This window comes from Falco punctatus, assembly GCF_963210335.1.
Source record: "Falco punctatus genome assembly, chromosome: Z".
NCBI classification, from domain to species: domain Eukaryota; kingdom Metazoa; phylum Chordata; class Aves; order Falconiformes; family Falconidae; genus Falco; species Falco punctatus.
The window spans coordinates 78,728,621-78,745,596 of NC_137586.1; the positions used below are offsets into that span (position 1 = coordinate 78,728,621).

General features: G+C 39.3%; 1 long non-coding RNA gene across 1 annotated transcript in view; it reads left to right on the top strand.

The window, feature by feature from the left end:
* Positions 1–16,976, top strand: part of LOC308056101 — a 96,891-nt gene that overhangs the window by 45,165 nt on the left and 34,750 nt on the right. Inside the window, exons 3-4 of the long non-coding RNA XR_013924706.1 lie at positions 7,534–7,685; positions 10,988–13,290. This is a non-coding gene — a long non-coding RNA (uncharacterized lncRNA). The remainder of the gene's footprint in view (positions 1–7,533; positions 7,686–10,987; positions 13,291–16,976) is intronic.

The window sequence follows — 16,976 nt, forward strand, 5'->3', positions numbered from 1 at the left end:
ATACGGAATCCATGAAATAAGCTCCTAGCAGTTTACAGCAAAGCCACAGCAAAAGGAGGCGAGAGAAGAAAGAATAATGCAGCTGGTGGAAAATCAAGTAGCATTTTGGACAGGCAGAATACTGTTGAGCTGCAGTCACCTAGGTCCATAAACTGAACCTTGTAAATAGTCTTACTCTATTTTAAGCACATTTTAAGGGCCTGTGGGATTGGGTCTCAGTTTAGGCTCCAGGATTAGCATTCCTCTTGTGCAGAGTACCATGGAATTTTAATGAATACAAGTAGTCAGAATTTCTGCTGTCTCCCAGAGATTTGTTTATTTACTAATTTAGAGACATGTTTAAAATCTTACTTCAGTGGTGCATCTGTACCAGCTCCATACTGAGGCAATAGTTAAAAATCGACACTGAGAAAAGAATGGTATCTGTGAGTCATATATAGTCCTAGACACACATGTAAATGATCTCTGAAAATACCATCCCCAGGTTAGATAATGAGATATTAAAAGATTACAATGGACATGAAGATATGGCATCAAAGAGTCCAGTCCCACTTGCTATGGAGCTTTCTGTGTTTAAAATAAAAGAAATGGTTAAGATACGGTTTGAATTTCTATTGTAAATGTATGAGTATTTTTCCTTAGGACATGATTGTCTCTAGGACCTGATTAGCTTAGTGCCTGGTTTGGTCAGATAGAGTTTTTATATTGAAATAACACATCAGGCTCTTTATCCCAGGTCCTCCAGGGGAACCGGGTATTTAACTCCGGTTGGCAGAACCAAACAGCCCCATTTCAAGGTCTATATCTCAGCTGCTCTCTTTCTTTATTTCAGGTTCTCTGAATGCTTTTCCCCTTTAAAATCTTCCTTTAAAGTCACAGGGACCCGCTGGCAGCACGAGGGAGGGGAGCTGGGTAAGAAACTTTCTGAAGCCCTTGGTCTCATCAATGACTCGCTAAAACGCATTGTCTAGCGTGAGAGTCAAGACGCTCAGCCCAAGCGTCTCTTTACGTTCACAGCTCTGTGTAAGCAATCTATACGGATTTAAGAGGGCTGATCAAGAAAATGTTTTTAGCTTTAAGATGAGGCCTTGTGAGTTGTGCACTAGATGCTTTGGAACAAAGTTTTAAACCTTTCATTGGCATTTGCATTTGCAAGAATTAAGTAGCTGCCTATATGGAATCTGGTTGCACAGTCCTGAAAATCTGGCTGTATTCTTTCTGTTAAACAGAACCAGACAACAATACGCAATGTGGTCATTTTTATTTCAATAGTATGAAATATTTTGGATATTAGCCGCTTCTTAAAATGAATATGAATTTCAACAAACGCCAGGAAAACAACAACTTCAAACAAAAGTAAAAAATTACACCTCACCACAACTCCCAAATCTTCCCAGAGCATTTTATACAGTTTCTGAGGCTCAGCTGTGCTCTCAGCAACCCTCTGTTTCAGTTTCTGGAGCTACAAAAATCCATTCTCTGTCACTTAATTTGTCTCATAACATTACAGGTAGAAGTAAACGATTATTTGTGGAATTTTCATCTTCTTGAAAAAAAGATACATGTTTTTGTTATGATTTAAAAGTCGCTTGAATGTTGTAGACTGCTGGAGTCAAGCCAAGCTTTGGTAAAATCTGGCTAGATAATATATTCTTTTTATGATAAATTCAGCAGACTGAATATTCATAGCTGAAGTTGTGTTCCCTGAAATACAAAATTTATAATAGAAGTGAGATTGTGTTCTTACTGTGTTCTTAACAGCCTATATGAGGCAGATTTTTTTTAAAGCAGCTATCTAATTACCTTTTAAAGTCAATTACTCTACTTGTTCCCTGGGTGACTCTACTCTCCAAAATGTATTGGCTGAAGTTTTTCGTTATTATTTCCCAAACAGGAAAATAAAGACTATGAAAAATCAATAACAAAGTTCACATGAGCAGATGTTAATATTCTTCATAGTTCACTGTAAATTCAAGGTAGCTATCTTATTGGCATGGAGACTGATATTTTTGATGGAGCTTTTTTAGTTAGTAAAGTCAGTAGCAGTAGATCCTTGGAGTTGGTAGCAAAAAGTCAACTGCACATTTGAATACTTAATTTTGCGGCTATAAACAGACACGTCACATTTCCAGCAACAACAATGGGATGGTTTTCAGCACTGCTCTACCAAGCAGGCATGTTTTCTATTTTCTTCTTGTATATACAATTAAAAGCATTCCCACCAGAGAACTCTGCCCTGCATTCACTTCTGAAACAGAGCATGAGAGATGTCTCTCCAAAGTAAAAAATCTCCCTTTCCTTGGGCCAAATAATGAAAGGGCAGCCCAGCAGTGCACCGTTACTTCTAAGGCTTTTAGTAAAAGTTTGAATTCACCTAACAGTCATCAATACTTGCCCTAGTGCACAATTAATAAGTAGATCTCTGGTCACTAGAAAAGTATTTTTTTCTTCTGCGTGAAAGGTGAGTTTACATTTTACCAGGCTAGAGATAAGGAATTGCAAGCATGGAGTATAGGCAAGTTCTCATCTTGCTCTAGGGGATATCCACCAGTGCCTGTGTTCTTGTTGAGTAATAATGAGATACCATAACCAAACAGTAGAATATGCATGTCAGATGGTTCTCCAATAACATTAGAAAAAAAGCAGCTGATGTATGGGATATTGAAGGCAGATTAAGTTGTTAATGTATATTAGTATATTCTTAATTTCCTTTTAATTGAAAAAGACATATTGACTTTAATTAGAACCATTTCACAGGAACTGTCAATTAGCACATGTCAAACTAGTTAATTCAGAACAGAATTCTTTTAATTAGGGTCTGCTTTCCTTTAACTGTGGGGCCAATGAAATCAGCTTTTCCTTATCAAGATTTTAAATGTCTCTAAGACATACAATACAAATGTAGTCTCTTATCTATTATTAGAAGCCCATATGGATAACATTAAAATGATGATGCTGGCATTGTTCATGCAGCACAAATCAGAGTTTCCTTTATGACTGTTTGAAAAAAAAAGAAAAAGAAAAAGATGGCTTTGAAGAAAGACTATTTTAAATACACAGATTTATCCTACTTTAAAGAGACTACAAAATTTATGACACGCATGTTCACATTTAAAGTATTATTTAATACGTCTGCTCAAATAAATGGGCCTATTCAAACGTTTTGTGTGTTCTATCAGCCAAAGACACATAAAACATTTTCAAAGCATGCAGTAACGTTCTTCCCTTAAATGAACTGTAATCAAAAGGAGAAAACAGACTCAATGATTTTTTTGGGACAATATAAAACCAGCATTGTTAACTTTCATTGCATGTGAAGATTTAACACTGATTGCTAATCCAGTGGCTGCGAACACTAGTAAGCTAATGTCGTCTCAGTTATCAAACAGCATATAATCCTGGTCTTGACTCTCACATACATTTTCTGAATATGTCTCAAGTTTGCTGATGGATCTCAACTCTTGGCTGACATACTGGTGTAGAGACCTTCCCCATGGTTCCTGGGAGCTGCCATGTGCAACATCTATAATGATGGTTGCATCCCTTTGGGAGTAAAGAACAGCTGAGAAAAATAAAAAAAAATATATAAAAGGAATGATTGCAAAATCTAGACAGTTTTATCATATGAGGTTTAGCCACTGTTTTACTGACCTATATCAACAGAGGATTACAGAGATTAGTGAAAGAAATACTTAATAACTGAACTGTGGATTCCAAAGAGGATTATCTGGTAAGATATTTCATGCATCCTGATGCTTTGTTGAACATATTAAGGACCTGATTATGGGCCCGGGTAACCCAACAATAAAAGAAGCAGAGTTTCCCAAAATGAAGTACAACTGGGATGCATTAAAATTTAATGAATCCTAGAAGTACACTTAGCTAGGATCCTAACCACACCATTTTTTCCCCCCCAGGGCAACTCTTTGGTATGCAGCGTGTAGTAGAGTTGTAAGAGTGCCGTGTGTTAAAACTTGTGTTAAGGTTGCTGCAAAACTTTGAAAAGTGGATGCACTTCAACTAGATGATCTTCAAAACTGAAAATTTGCATCCCAGGAGTTCTTCAGATCAAGCGAGAGGCTCTGTAGACACGTCACTTCACTGCTACTGTCCAGTCTGAAGCGTACCCTGACTGTAACTAACAGCTGTAGTTCTACTTTTAAATGTGATTGTAAATAGGTAACTTAAGACCCTGATATTCATTAATCCTATTGTGGCCCATATTTAATCTCTGCTTATCAGTTTAAATGCTTACCATAATTTAGAAGTCTTTAAGCAGATCTAAGTCACTTTGGCACTGAATTGCATAATCCAAGTTCTTTTATAACACAGCAGAAACAATGCTTTGGATTTTGATCATATTGCTCAACTGGCAATATGTTGTTTGTTTCAAAATGGCAATTAGCAATAACTCTTCTTGTAAAATCATCCCCACATTGGCTGTGCATAGGAAGTATGGGTACGTTAGCCACCAGTGTCATGAAGCCTTAGGTGACTGTCTTTGTGCTTGCACACTACGTATTACACTGAACTTCAAACTGCTGGAATATTTGAACAGTTTAAACTATAGGAAACTTTCTGGTGAAATTTTTAGTTCTTGTGCTCTCCCAGTCAGGTGGGTAATAATTTACCAAATCTATCCCTTACAGCTGGAACAATGGAGAAACAGTAGTATGGGTCAAAGTACCTTACCCAGGGCCCAGACCAAGTCTGTTAGAAATGGAATTAAAAGCTGAAGCTCCTGATCCTCTGAAGTTGCATGATCCTCCCTGCAAACACACCAATGCACCTCTCAGTGCAGCCCACTGTGTGCTGTGCCCTTAAGGCAGTGCAAAGCATTTTTTTCCCCTAATTAATACTAAGGTGATTCATTGCTTAGCAGCAGCACTAATATTTACACACTTATGGATCTCATGATTAAGTAGCAAGCTTTGACTTCAATTAAACCTGACAGTTTCTGATAGCAGAAAGTCATTACAGAACTTCAAAAGCACTCGAACTGCAGCAAGGTCTTTACAATTACCTATATAATATCTTTCAGCCTCTGCTGGCTCCTTGATCTTCTGCAGCAGGCCCAAGTTCCCTGTCAACTTTGGTCTATAAGAGGTTGAACCTTAACGCATGTTATTTAAAAAAAAAAAAAAGTGAAAATGCTGCAGTATACAATGGGTTTCACCCAGTTGACATTCTTTTTGGGATAAGTGCTTAATAAAAATTGCCCATGTGAATCATGTACCGTTCATGTATTGTTCACGAATCAAACCAAGAACCATTTAAAAATAACTAGCATTAAGGAAACGTAATAGCTTTTTAACAGATTATTTAAATGACTGTAGCTCTGATTTCCAGTCATTTTATCCAAACAGCCATGGCAGAACTATCCCTGAAAAGGGAGTAACTTTCTGATTAAACTCTTTTGTTGTTGGATTTGAGAAATATTCTAGAAGAGAAAATTTCTCAATTATGCATTCATCTTTCAGAGCCCCGGCATGGAGGGTGTAACAGTTTGATCAAACCCAGCTGAAAGCACTAATGGTTTGGAGGACTCATTTCGTTCTTACAATCACTGCGAAGAAAGCCTTTAAATACATTCAGAGTAGAACGGACAGTTTGTTCAGAGTAACCATTGCGTAAATCACTTCCTCGGTAGTTTCTGGTCCCCACAGCTTGGCTTGCCTGGTACTTTCGTAGCATGATGTGACAGCAATCGAGCAGCGACTGTGTATTTTTTGGGCCAGATTATCAACCCATCTGATTCTTTGATTTTTGCTCTGTTGGCTGTATGCATCCCAATGTAAATGAAACCAGCAGATACCCTCATCTGCTCATGTGCCATTGGCTCCTTGGCCTGGTGCTGCCAGTGGCTGAACTCTCCATCACTTTCTCCTTTTCCGACGAGGGTGTTTAACCGTGGCACTTGTGCTCATCTTAATTAAACCATTACAGCAACTGGTTTGCAGCACCTGAAGATGGAGCCCCCTCTACTCAGACTGGGAGTGTTCCTTGCTCCGAGTCCTCCAGACTGATGTCTTCCATTTACTGGTGTTTTGAAGTGGAGTTCAGATTTTCTAAAAAACTATGGTCTTTTGGACAACTGCATTCCACTGGCTCTTTTTGATAACACCTGTGCATCTTCGTGTTAATGATGAAAACTGCTCACTGGAAAAATAATGCTAAGGCACCTAATATATGCCTAATTAGTTGCAATGTGGTTTGGTAGCTGCAAACAAGGACAGTCAGACGGCTGTCCTGTCGTCTCAAAGAAGGGATCTGCAGACCATCAGCAGTTCACTGATCATAGATGAGGAGCTGCTGCTCTTGCTCCTGTAGTGTCTGTGGGCATATTCCTCCAGGTCACATTGCCTCAAACTACAGCAGTGTTAACTACTCCTTTAATAAACAGTTCTCCAAGCATAACTAAAGCATTTGGGTTGTTAACATACATAATAAGTTATATTTAATAAGGTTTCAAATCAGCACATTGTATTTTGCAGCAAAGTCATAAAAATATGCTAACATGATAACATCTAATGAGGGAAATGTTGCATGCAGATGTCTGTTTGCCTATTATCCCATAAAATGACTGTATATTTTTATTTATATGAGTAATGTTAGACACAAACATGTTACCAAAAAAGCATTCATTTAGGAAATGTATAAACACAATGAGTCTAATATAAGAAACTGTTTTAAAACACATTTTTTAGTGTTTATAAAATGAAGATAAATTAAAAAAAAAATTGTTCCGAAGTACATTTTTTTTCTCCCTCACGATGAGAAAGAAATACAGGTTCTCAGCTGGCATATTATTTGTGATGTGGCAGCAAAGTGAAATTTGTGCCTCGCGTCTGTATCCTTTACATGATGCAAAGGAGTATAATTTTATTTTTGTTTTATTTGAAGGCTCTGTCTGGGCACATTGGCCACCAATTTCATTTTTATTGCAGTGCATGGATAGCAAAGTCACATATCCTTACGTTAATGCAAAGGGTATAGGAAAGGAAAGGGAAAGTATAATTTTTGTTGTTGCTGTTGTCATTTGAAATTTCCATAGTGTCTGTGCACATTGGGTACCATTTCATTTTTATTGCACTGTACTGATAGCAATGTCACATATCATTAAGTTAACACCAAGTTAAAAAAAAAAAAAAAGAAAAACAGATTCCTCCCCCCCCCCCCCCGCTATTACTATTGTTTGATTTTTTTTGTACTGTGTGAATATAATTTCTGTGGGGTGGTGGAAGTACTGAAAAATCTAATATCCAATGTTAAATAGATAAAATGGTTTACATCTTTGTATTTCTCCATGTGATTGTGGATAGAAAATGTAACAGTACACACATTTCTTATCAGTGGGATAAAGCTTTGTTTGATATCTAGAAATGGTTAATATGGAAACAAGCATTTTTCAGGAAAACTGGAATAATACCAGAACTTAATTTCCCCAAATCAGTATATTTTATTAAAGCACTTATCTCATGCATCTTGAAATGTTTTTCATGTCCACCTCACTGCCTTTTAACCCCTGAACAGAGAACATGACCTTCACTTTGGGATCCATAGTTGTGGCGGACCTACTCCTCAAGGCCGATGTGTAAATAACTGCCACCAGGATGGAGATGGTGCTCATGGGGAGCACCAGACAGCTCTTGGCTGCTCTGTTTTACGTGACAGGTCTTGTACAGGTCAGTACTAATAGCAGGCAGGAGTACAGCCCTTGGGCTCCTTTGGGAAATTTGTGCCTTAGTATGGTGAATCTATTGCCGACAATTGTCTCAGTTTTGGAGAGCAAAAGAGGCCAACTTGTTTTATTCAATCTATTATTAACCATTCCCATATAATGCACAGCTCTGCCTCTTTATCCTTGATCTTTGGAGCAGCTCTGTTGTGGTTCTTTAAGTCAATGTCCATTTTTAAGGACCCACTCTTGGACAATCAAGTACAGGGCAACCAACCAGAGATTGCAAGATCCAGTATGCTCCTTCTTGGTCTACAGTTCAGCTGTATTGCTGCTTGCAGCTTGCACCCTGCTCTCCAGACAGACTACCCCATGCTGGGCAGCAAAGCTGGGCAAAGGGCTGGAAGGCACATCCCATGAGGAGTGGCTGAGGGCTCTGTGTTTGTCTAGTTTGGAGAAAAGGAGGCTGAGGGGCAACCTCATTGTCCTCTACAGCTTCCTGAGGAGGGGATGTGGAAAATGAGGTGCTGAGGTCTTCTTCTGGGATCCAGTGACAGGACGCATGGGAATGGTTTAAAGCTGTGCTGGGGAGGTTTAGACTGGGCGTTAGGAAGCCTTTCTTTTTGGGAAGGGTGGTCAAACGCTAGAACTAGAAGTGGTCAATGCCCAAGCCTGTGAGTGTTTAAGAGGCATTTGGACAATGCCCTAAAACATGCTTTAACTTTTAGTCATCCCTGAAGTGGTCAGGTAGTTTGACTAAATGATTGCTGTAGGTCCTTTCCAACTGAAATATTCTTTCTATTCTATTCTATTCTATTCTATTCTATTCTATTCTATTCTATTCTATTCTATTCTATTCTGTTCTGTTCTGGATCTGTTCTGTTCTGTTCTGTTCTGTTCTGTTCTGCTCTGCTCTGCTCTGTTCTGCTCTGTTCCGTTCCATTGCGTTCCATTCCGTTCTGTTCCATTAAATTCCATTCCATTCTATTCCTAGTCTATTAGCTGGCTGCTGTAATTCATAATTGAATTAATGGCCTAAGATAAGGAGGCTACATCTAAGGGGCAGCCCAGACACCTTCCATTGCTTTTGCAGTGTTCCCACCTGGTGCTTGCAGTGGAGGTCAGGCTATGGAGCATGGCCTAAGGCCGCATATTCAGCAGCTGTAATGCCCCTTTCTTTTCTGTCACAAAACATTTTGAATATGAACCTTTTTGGAACATGTGGTTTGACCCCAACATGACAGAAACAAAGCTGTGGCAATTCCAAGCTTGTCCATGGGCCTTTGGAGACCCTGTTAGTTGAGGTGGGATAAAACAGCTTCCAGGGTCTTCCACTTTTGACCAGGAGTAGGGCAAGGAAGGATCTTGACTGAGATTCGTGGTCTTCATGAACCAGACTGAATCTGGAAGGACAGAAGAACCTCAGCCAACACATGTTTAATGAAAGCTGTGTGACATTGAACAACCACAGATGTATGTAATGGATTTTGTGGTGTCACAATAGGCTACATCCCAATAAGCCACCTGAACACAAACATGTGACAGCTACCATGGTTTTCATTTTTAATTCATTTCCTTGTGTGAGGCTTGGAAAAGCCTCCTCCTTGCCCATTGCCACAGGCTACTCGTGTGCAACGGCAGCAGCACTCCATCTCTAAAACGTCATCTATCATGAAAAAGCAAATCATAAAAGAAAGGCTGGCCAGAGGAATTCCACAAATCCACCCATTCACACCAAATTCAAGGTGTCAGCATGTGTACTTCTGCTGCTGTTCCCTGGATGGTGTCCACGACACAAACGCCCCTCTGCAAACAATGCTAAGGCGGTGGGGATGGCTCCTTTGGGAGTGTCGGTTGCGGCGTTGGGCACAACCTTTGATGGTGCCAGGGTCCTTTTTCTCCTGTACCTTGAGCGAGACAGAACAAGTGTGAAATATTTTGTAGCAGGTGTTAGAGAAAGCAGGATAATGTGGCAGATTTGGAAGAAGTGCTGGAATGGGAATACGCTGCTGAGCTCTCCATCTGGAGAGGAAACCCAGAACCACCCTTTCCTTGCAAGCTGCAGGAAGAACAGGGGAGCGCGTGTTTGGGGGTTTGTAGAAGACAAATTTTAGCTTGTTTTTAAATGCCTCCATATGTTTTTATTTTTGTTGTATACTTTCCTCTTGGCTGTCCTAGAGCTCTTTTGTTTTATACTGGCACGTCCCAGAACATTTCTACGTTATAAAAAACTTACTTATCTCAGGGCTCCACAAATGAACTATGACTTTTTCCCCTCCCTGCGTTTTTATTAAGCTCAGTGGGACTAATTCCCTATTGCTCCCACCTTTTGTAGGCCTTTGTACTGGTGCCAAATGGGTGTAAAATGCTGGCTAGAACTACAAGACATGCCTCTGACTGATAGAGCTTGAGGTCTGGGATCACACACCAGAAATTTGTGTCCAAACCTTACATCTCCAGTGTGGGTTGAGTCTCTCCAGATGGCAGGCGATATTCCAGGTGTTAATAAGCTACTTTCTTTCCTACTTTTATCTCCACAGCAAAATGCCGGCAAGCCTTTCACATAGTCGTTTAAATTAGGAGAGATCATTTACAGACACACACATAGGTATACACACAATTTCTTTGTAAATAAAAGAGATTATACATGTATATGATCTCTTCTACATATGTACATATACGTGCGGTATTTTAAAATGGCAGACTTTTAGGAAAAAAAAATCAGTCTGAAGTACCATTACAGAACATGAACTTACTTTTTTTGAACACTGTGCTATCTAAAAGCAGTTTGGTTTTCTGGGGATGGAAAGGCAGAAGAAACACCGTGTGTGAGCAGTTTAATGCCCTGCCTGTGCCAGGACCTTGGGTACCAGGGGAGGGATGTTTGCACACAGCTTAACTCCTTGTCCGGAAGGAATGGCAATACACCATTTCCACACAACGGCAATTTACTTGCTTTAGTTGGATATGAGTCATGGTGGTTTTTGACAGCCAAGGGATACCATGCAGAGTACAAGGGCTTGGCTCTTGAGGACTGGCCAACGCTCCCAGAGGGTCAGAGCTCAAACAACAGTTTTGCATTTTTAGGGGTCCAAGAGACACCTGGGTGGGGCTGCAAGCAGTCTGGGGTTGAAGCGTGGGATAAGCTGCCTGTGTTGACATGGCCATTACTCATCATAACCATGCCGACAGAAATTACCAAAGTTCAGCTTTGGTAATTTCAAACCCACATTGCAGCGGCTATGTAATGGGAGGAACAATAGAGAACTGGACTCTGCGTACAATGCATTTTAATAAAATTCTTTACAGGGTTTGATTTCTAAAGGATCTCTCATCAGCCTATTCCCTGCATTTCTGTGAGAATCACCACAAACATTGGCATGACACTGACTTAGAATGGAAAACATTAGCCGGAAAAATGGGTTTTCTCAATATGCTGAATACACTGCTGAAATCTCTTTGCAATCCACCTGCAGTCTAAAGACTTACTTGTTAGAGTAACTGGAGTTAAATAACCAAGTATGGACTTACCTACTTCTCACATGCTAAAACTCCTCTACATCCAAAAAGGCAAGAATTTTTTTTTAATCATTATCAAACTCATATTCATAATATAAATTACTAATGACTTTCTGTGATTAAACTCCTCCATGTAAAGCTCTGGGATAACTGTAATGGATGGTGATAGACACTGGTCCTCAGGTAAGTTTAGGGTTTCTGTTAGAGAACTTATCCTTGGGGCTTTTTCATTAGCATCTCTTTTGACCTGGTATCAACCCACACCTCCCCTCTCAAAGACTCTTCAGTGGCAGATCTCTGCTCTGATGCACTTCTTGAATAATAGCTTATTGCTTAAACTTCAGAGTAAAAAAAGTCCTGCTTCTCCTAATTCAATCATTTATGCATCTGGTAGCTGAGATACAAACAGTCTGGTGTCATAACCTTTGGAAAATAATAAAAAAAAAGCAGCTGACTCACAATAACCAAGAATCAGTTTTGCCCCATTCTTTACAAATAAGACAAATTGGGTACTGATAGTTTATAAACATTACCATGCTCTGGCAAAGCCAATTTAAGTATGATGTACAATGTTGAACAGTAACTGTCTTGATAGCAACAGCAGGAAAACACATCATTTTTCTAGGCACTATATTTACCACAGTCAAACCTCTATTCATCCCCCACTCAGGCAAGACTACATTGAACAGGAATTTTCTCTGAATTGGAGAAATAGGGATATGGCCATATGTAGAAAGCTAATTTTCCCCTTTCATGAACTCAAGCTCTGAGTAAAAAAAAGAAGTAATTATAATTTTTCACTAAATTAAGTTTATTAAAACCATTCAGTCTGATAATCTACATTGTCAAGTTATGTTTAATACTTATTATGAGACTAAGCCACTGAAATATATCTAGTTCGAGGAAATATCTTCAAACTTCAGCCATAAAAGAACTATATTAAAGCAAACATTCAGATTAATTGATGATGGGATTGTGTTGTGTATAACTGCAAAGAAGAAACCTCAGACTAAATCTGTTAGTGTTGGGTGAAATCTTGAGGTCATCACCTACTCTTTGCAATCACTTCCTCAAATGTTTATACATGTAAGTCCTGACTAAGAGTGAATTAATAACTCCAAGATTTAATCTGATGTTATTAAAATTTTGCTGATTGTTTACTGTGTTTGACCAGCTTATGTAAATACTCTTAAGCTATTGCATAGTCTGTAATTACTGTGCAATAGATGAGGTTACAGGCTAGCTAAAAGCATGTGCCTTGGCAGTAAAAAGAAAAGAATTATGCTAATGTTAACTTAATTGCAAAATTTCTGTAAAAATAAATGTATCAAAGTATAGTAAAGCATCTGAATTTTTAGACCCAAATGTTAAAATCCTGATAAAATGCTAAATATATAATAATTAGCAAGTACTTTTGAAACAGATAGTTTTCCGCTGCATTTTAATACACTTAAGAACCAAAACCTGCACTAACAAACCAAGAGGTTGCTAGCATGTTCTACAGCAGGCTTGGTAACGTTTAATGAAAAAGATACAGCGAAAACATGTCAATACTTCTTTGAAAGTCACTTTTATTGTGGAAACAATATTAACGCATTTGAGCAGAACGTGAGTAGCAGAATATGTTCTGATGAAAATACGAAGTAAAAATTATTGGAATGGGCCAGAAATTCAACAGAAAAGGCTTTGGTAAAGGTTATTTTTCCAGACACCTAGTGCCACAAGTACAATTATTGGTAACATTCATTATTTCCTTCCGTTGACAAATATTAGAGTCAATGCTGAGGGTCTTTAATTTTCCTGCCATGCCAAAGGTGTGGAAAGAAAAAATATTCGGGAAGGAAACTATTACTTCTTTGCTCTAGATTGATGATTATATTCATCGTAGGAACTGACGTCATGTTTTACCATCAAATGACTCTGTGTATTACAACAGCTCTTCTACCTGGCTCACGGATGCACTCCAGAGATTGGACCAGAGGGAGAAAAATGCTTGCTGAAAAGAATACACTCTTTTTCTCAAAACATGAGCATCAGAGCATTTATCATAGGACACAGCATCTGGCCACAGAGAACTTGCAGCAGAACGAGAGGTAAGACCTGCAGATTTTCAGGTGATTGCCTTCTGTAAATGGAAACACTGCTGACGCTTGATGCTGTGACTTGTGTACCACAGGTGGAAGTTACTTGACATTAATAATTGATGTTGCAACATCTCCTAGTCTGTTTTTGTGCCAGATAACCTCACTTAGTTTAAAGAACCACTGCCAGGAGCTTAAGAGCCATCCATTTTGGTGAGCACCAAATGGGCTAAGACTCCTCTCAATTTTTTTTTTAGAAACACGTGAAAAACAACTACTGGAATTCACAAGGGAATAGTGATCCCTCTCCATAAATTCAATTGTTCCTAACCTTTTGACACAGCCCATAAATAGCCTTCATATATTTCACACACACAGACACAGGTAATAAATTACATGAACAATGTATATAAATACTTACTTTACAAAAATACAAACTAAATATAAAGTGCTGTATGAAACACCCATGTATTAGCAAATGGTTAATTTCCTGTGCCAATCGATAACTGGATTGCATACCTGCCTGCTCCATTTGCTGTGCCACTGTACTGGTTGCAGGTAAAAAGTGGTAGCAAAGAAAATATTAACCAGCTGGCAGTGGGGCTGTTTTAGCAAAGGTTACAGCATAAACATAGGACAGGGGAAGCTGAGATCTGGCCCCTGGAAAGGCTTATATGATTTTCTGGAGGAGGTTATGAAGTCTGGAAAAGGAAAAAAACAACCAAAAAGAACAAAAAAAAAAAGAACCATTTTTACTTCTGATTTTTTTTCTCAGTGAGTTTATTTAAAGTTTTATTTGCACACATGATTGACTTGATAATATTAGCAAAAAATTAAAAGAATGTGCCAGTATTCCAAAGTGCTAAATCAGAAAATGTTTATGGGAGAGAATAATTGTTCTTCCTCAGCTTTATACCTAAAAACCAGCTACCCTACAGGAATCAAAACCAGAATACCAGCCTGGGTTTCTAAGTTTTCTCCAAATTCCTCCTTGTACTTTAAAAGTACTGGAAAAGGTATCCTGTCTGATGAATTGGATGCTTTATTTTTTTAAATAATATCATTAAAAATGTTGATGATATTTAGGGTGGAAAAATAATTGGAAGGGTAATATGTAAGAAAGTACTGAAATTTATTACCTGTGTCAATGTTAGCACAATTTCTTGCTGAAGATTCAGGGAAAGAAGATTAAATTCATAGACTAATCTATGTTGACTTTTCTTTAAAATAAAAATAAATTAAATTTGTGCCTTTCAAATATAATGATGCTGATTTGCATTTTCAAAGAAAAAAAGTATTGTTAAACAGTGAGAAGCACTGAACCATTCTCACTGCTGGCAAATGCCCATGGTACTTTTTTTTTCCATCTTCCTTGGGCGTGCAGCTTCTTCTATGAGAAACTATTGGTTTGTCCCATTGCCATGAGATAGCACAGGGCCAGACAACGACTAGATTGAACAGTCACACACACAAAAAAGATGAGTGCCATATAAATGCTCTGCTTCTTGTACACCTTTAGGTGACTGTGACCTTAACCCTAGAAAGTGCCATAGCAAAATGGGCAGAAAGCAGGCAGCCTCCTCCTTCCCAGATATGAGTTAAGAAAACTTGATGGATAAAAGGATGTTGTAAACTCAAACACATCCTTCTGAAACAATGACCAATCCCATCCATACGTTACCCACAGTAGGCCAACTGGTACTGCTGGGTTATGGAAACCTGAAGAGGCATCTGATCTGCAAGTAATGTCATGAGTTGCTGTGGACCAGCTGAAGTTGAGAAGGAAAACCCTTTAGGACTATTAACCAAAATGGTAGTGTTTTGCTAATGCCTATTTAATTGAGAAGTACTTTATTTGGTAGCCATTAACACTTTTGCAGCCCCAACTATTTAATATTATGTCATGACAAATAAAGGAAATGATGGTAGTGCAAGCTATTCCCGTAACCAAATCATAAAATGTAGAATCACAGAATGGGTTGGGTTGGAAGGGACCTTTAAAGGTCATCTAGTCCAATCTCCCTGCAATAAGCAGGGACATCTGCTACTAGATCAGTTTTCTCAGAGCCCTGTTCCAACATGACCCTGAATGTTTCCAGGGACAGGGTATCTACCACCTCTCTGGGAAACGTGTGTCAGTTCCACCACCCTCATCGTAAAAAATTTCTTCCTTACATCTAGTGTGAACCTAACCTCCTTTAGTTTAAAACCATTACCCCTTGTCCAATTGCAACAGGACCTAAAAAGTCTGTCACCATCTTTCTTGTAAGCGTGCTTTAAGTATTGAAAGGCCATAAGGCCTCCCTGGAGCCTTCTCCTTTCCAGGCTGAACAACAACGACTCTAAGCCTGTCTTCATAGCAGAGGTGTTCCAGACCTCTGAGCATTTTTGTGGCCTCCTCTGGACCCACTCCAGCAGGTCCATGTCTTTCCTGTGCTTGGGACCCCAGGGCTAGATGCAGTACTGCTGGTGGGATCCCACCAGAGCTGAGCAGAGGGACAGAATCACCTCTCCCTTGACCTGCTGGACACACTTCTTTTGATGCAGCCCAGGACACGGTTGGCTTTCTGGGCTGCGAGCGCACGTTGCCAGCTCATGTCCAACTGTTCATCCCCCAGCACCCCCAAGTCCTTCTGGGCAGGGCTGCCCGCAACCCCTTCACCCTCAGCTTGTACTGGTACTGGAGGTTGCCCGACCCAGGCACAGGACCTCGCACCTGGCCCTGTTGAACCTCATGAAGTTCATATGTGCCCACTTCTCCAGCTTGTCCAGGTCCCTCTGGGTGGCATCCTGTCCCTCAACTGTGCCAACTGGCTCAGCTTGGTGTCATCAAAATATATGGTTTGTGAGTGCAAGAAGTAAAATAGGAGATAAATCTGAAATCAATACACTTGAGACAATTACATGGCTCTACCACAGATTTAATTATGATGATCTCATTTGGGTCTACCTTTCTATGGAACTTCCAGTTTATAACGAAATGAGGGCCAGTTATGTGGAGTCAGCTAGCCATGGTTCCTATAACTTCATGTTTTCACCAAAGCCGTTGGAAACAATCCTGCTTCTGCTTTATTTAGGAAAGTATAAAGTTCAGGCAGGACCTCAAGAACTCAAAGAAATCTTGAGCTGAAACTCTGCCAGGTAACATAGATTAGAGCATATACTGACAGGCCAGGAGCAGTTAAGAATAAAAGATCAAAGAAGCTCTGAGAAATGAAAATAGCCAGAGATCTCCAAAACAGATATCACATTATTAGATTAATTACCAGTGCAGGTGGTACATGTGTAGACAGTAGCATATGCTAAAGAGAGGACAGCCAGGTTGGATGTCGAATTTCCCTGTTCCTTCATTTCTTCCTTTCTCCACTTCATCAGTCCCCATGTCAAAGGAGGGCTGTTTCTGACCATAGATTTCACTGGAATTTTATCTAGTTAATGGGGATTCTGCAAATTAATCTGGGATGCTGCAGCATAGTTCAGTGGATTATGCTTTCAAATAAAATTTCCAGACATATCCCTCTATTTTCTTTTTCATATTTTCACCCCATTATCTCAGTGGACTGTCTTACAGTGGTTGTGATTAAAGATTTAAAATTAACACCAGTTACCACACCACAGTGCCTGAAATACTGAGCTCATTTTCTCCAATAAGATAGATATATCTGGATAAATATTTTAATGACAAAGTCAGTAATTTT